The sequence below is a fragment of the Lygodium microphyllum genome, chromosome 10, assembly GCF_053477565.2.
Source record: "Lygodium microphyllum isolate KBCC chromosome 10, Lygodium_microphyllum_v1.1.10, whole genome shotgun sequence".
Classification (NCBI taxonomy): domain Eukaryota; kingdom Viridiplantae; phylum Streptophyta; class Polypodiopsida; order Schizaeales; family Lygodiaceae; genus Lygodium; species Lygodium microphyllum.
The window spans coordinates 156487819-156492003 of NC_141144.1; the positions used below are offsets into that span (position 1 = coordinate 156487819).

The 4185-nt window shown below is 42.0% G+C and overlaps 1 pseudogene; it reads right to left on the minus strand.

Annotated features, from left to right (window-relative positions):
* Nucleotides 1-2444: 2444 nt before the first annotated feature.
* LOC148030719 (putative protein phosphatase 2C 57 pseudogene) lies at nt 2445-3344 on the minus strand (annotated as a pseudogene).
* Nucleotides 3345-4185: the final 841 nt, after the last annotated feature.

Below are 4185 nucleotides of genomic sequence, written 5' to 3' on the forward strand. Positions count from 1 at the left end.
TAAGAGAGGAGAAAGACTAAGGTGAATGCAGACCTGGGTAGGGCAATAAGAGGCCAGGAGTGGAAAGGGAGACTTCATTTTGCATTTCAGTGATTAGGGAGAGCTACAAAGAGAGAGAGAGAGAGAGAGAGAGAGAGAGAGAGAGAGAGAGAGAGAAAGCTTGCACATCCAGGCCTACATCAGATCGATAGGAGCATATCGAGACTTTTAGTGAGATTCAGGTATGACTGCCCTTGGCCCACACTTCCCTTTAATTCCTAGAAGTTCTCGTAGCAACATTTATATGTAGATTTTTGGCAAATAAGTGATTGACATGTGTTTCGGCTGGCGAAATCGAACGCCCACCACAGTGTCAGATTCCCATAATCGGACCGAGCGAATCTCTGATTCCAAGAATCAGACACTTGGACAAACCCACTGGTCATCGGACACCCTGTTTGATTTTGAAAATCGGACAACCCCAAAATTGGACGACTCGGACTCGAACCGTCCGATCGCGACGATTGGACCACAAAATTGGATCAACAGCCTTGTTTGATCAGACATATCCCAATTGGACCATCCAGAATCGGATGCTCTAAAATCAGACAATATTGTCGAAGGATTTCGAAAGCAAAGTCGCGACCACAGAGGTTCTTAAGAAATTCCAAGATAGAAGATTAAACAAGTGAGATCAGGCTATGCCATAGTAAACTCCAGACTCTTCATATTGAATGCAAAGATTGCTGATTTAACATGCATCTGTTCAATAAACTTGCTGTTCACAGCCTGAAGAGCTATTGAATCCAGGCACCACCAGTTCCAGTAATCAAAGACCAGTTTCTGATCAGCAATTATTAAACCCTGCGCAAGTTTAACATACTCTATGGCAATGCTTTATTGCTGGATTCTATAACTCTGCAGAAGGCTAGGTTTGTCTCTAACAAGCTCTCTAACACCAAAAGATACATATAAGATTTCCAGCAAGGGTTGTCACTGACATGCTTCACTCGTGTTATACTCTTCACTGCTTTACAAAGAGCATAATACTTCAAAATCTAATTCTTTGTAATCATTGAGAAGTGATTCGATGTCCTCAACCTGTAAATCTCCAACTTTAGCATATAGAAAAGGGAATTCACTTGCAAGATGATCTGCTTTATTGGCTTCTAGAACAGCACTAGATCCATTAGTCTACAACTCTTCCAATCTATTAACAAAGGTGATACTTCTCGGGTGTGGTGAACCTCTTTTGAAGCATCCAGTCTGACATAATTCTTCACCCTCAGAGATTGTGTAAAGAACAGTCTTCAATGTTTCATCTTTCAGCACTGCTTGAACAGTCATCGAATTGTTGTACACCAACTTAAGGCTTCTGTACCCTTTTAAAGATCTTCAGGCCATCTGCAGTCTCTCGATTGTTGTTCTCTTGCATCTTCTGTTATCGACCCTAGGACCACGAACCACCAAGAGGTACTATGTATTTCTAGAGCAGGATCGAGCAATTTCTCCCTGTTTGTGCCCTCCACTAATGATGAGCAAAGCCAATCCTCTCCTTCTTGGTGAAGATTTCTTTATCGGACTGTTTCTGTAATGTCTTGGAGATGTTCTTTTTCGATATCTCTTATAGGATCCTTATTTATCACAATCAATCAGCCTCCCGTTATATCTGATAGTGAGTTCCAGCAGGACTAGATGCTTCTGCTGTAATGCCTATTGTACTTCCTACTCTGTCTTCCGAACTCTGGAGCTGTAGTCAGAGAACATTCGACATTGATTTTGATTCTCCCTTGATTTGATCCATTAAAGGTGGGCCTTCTAAGCTCTGCTTGCAGAACCACCCCTAAATTCGATTGCTTGCAATCATCGTCGACACTCTCCTTCTACAACTCCACCTTTCGTCACGGCTTCCTCCTCAATGCACATTGTCGTTGCAGTGGTGTCAATCGTCTTCATCTCCCCCTCGGCTCTTCCTTTAGCCTGCTCATATATCGTGTTACAGCCGCCTTTTTCCTCTTCACGTTCCGTTGCCCATAGGACCGATAAGCACATTCATGATTTCCTCTCCACAGGAAGAAATTCTCAGAAAATTTTATCTTATAAGCCAGAAAAAGCATATCGTTTCCAAGCTCATGAATGTCACTACAAATCTTGATGGGTACTTCCAGTTCCAACAGATTGGGCTGCTGGCGAAAGAAAATCTCTGCCCCTTTTACTTTTCCTCAACATCATCTCTTTTTTTTCCCATTGTCGTCAGTACGTGAGTGATATTAAAAAAAAAAAACCTTAAACAGGGCCAAGTCTCCATACGAACAAGCAACCGCCTCCGCTCAGAAAAGCAGCCTCTGTTTTTTTTTCTACCAGAAAAGCGGCCCTTCTCACAATAGCCCCATTTCATTACATCACAGTCCAGCCATTGAACATAAAATTATCAGCATGATGTCCATTATGTCTTCAGCATTTATCTAGCTTGGATCTTCCTGACTGAGTGACTGGTCATATAGAGCCGACAATTCCAGAGACAGAACACTTGTCTCCTTACAAAACACACGAAGCTCATTTACACAAATGTCCAAGTAAAGCTTTCTAGTCTTCTGAATATCAGTATCAAACTTGATAAATGCATATGGTATTGCAACCATGTCAACAATGGTCCCCTGTTTGATCTCCCAAACATTCAGCAGATTTTTGTATAGAGCCATCTTCAACTCTAAGTTCCAAAGTCCCATGTCAGTCAAATCATTCAGAAGATGCTTGTTCACAACCACAAATTCACCACTGAGTACTCTTCGGTTGTATATATTTGAGGTATATGATTTAAAACACTCATTATTGTCAAGTATCTGACTTGTAAACACATCCCAGAAACCATCACAACCAATAATCATAAACTTGTCTTCTTCAGTCATCAACAAAGCTTGTCTCAATTCTGGCTCTGCACTGAGAAGACAGTTCATGCCCTCCTTTAATCCCTTGATATGCCAGTTTCCAATTGCTCATGCAACATTGATTTGTCCATTCAGATATCCATCATCCACAAAGCCTCCAAGGGACTCTATTCGCCATCTTTCAAGTGAACATGAGGCCATATGATCCCTTGTTATATCAATGGCCTTACCCTTCCTGCAGAGGACAGCTCTACAATCTCCTGCACTGGCCACAAACAACTCTCTTCTGAGCACTAAGACAGTTAAATCTGTTGTGCCAGATGACAAGCCATGATTAATTGAACAAGCTTCTGCAAATGCTGTCTCAGTCTGCAAAAAGGCATGATGGACAGCCTCTTCTATTGCAATTGGAAATGCCACATCTTCAACAATGTAATTGAGTAACTTGTCTTTGACAAACTCTGCTGCTATGGTCATCCTCCAAGATGCCTTTCTTATTAAACATGCTCCTTTGAGAGAACTTGCAGGCTTTGAATGTCAGCAAGTAGGTGACTTTGCTTGGTTTAATGCCCGCATCAAGCATTTTGTCATACTGTTTAAGAGCAGAATTACAATCACTTCATCAGACATATGCACCAACCATGGCTGTCCATGCAACTACATTGTGAACTAGTAATCTATCAAACAATTAGTATGCTTCCTCTAGACTGTCACACTTAGCATGCATATCGACCAGAGTATTATAGATAAGTTCCTCTTGCTCCAAACCCCTCTCCACTTTACTGCCCACGCGAAACAAAATACAAACACAACAACTAAATATGTACAAAGTAACAAACGTCACACACACAACTTTTTGGTGGATTCCACACCTCAGATGCACAGCAGTACGACACTATCCTATTGGATGTCTGATTACTCCTAGAATCGGACATAAGAAAATCGAACACAAAATCGGACGATCCAAAATTGGATACCTGTCAAATCGGAGGTATGAAGATCTGACCAACTGTCCGATCGAATACTCAACTATCCAATCAAAAAACCTTCCCCAACCAGACCGCTCGTCCAGTCAGACACTCCCATTTGTCTAGTCGGACGCGCACGACAATCAGATCACTCTGTAGTCAAACCAACCATTGAACTCGGACCCAAGTACCAATCGGACCACTCTTCTCGAAATTGGACCTAGTCCAGTCGGACTGTCTGACTTTGAAAGTAGGACCACCCAAAATTGGACAGAGTCCCATTCTAGAAAGTAGGACCACCCAAAATTGGACAGAGTCCCATTCTGGAAATCGGATCAACAAACTAGAAC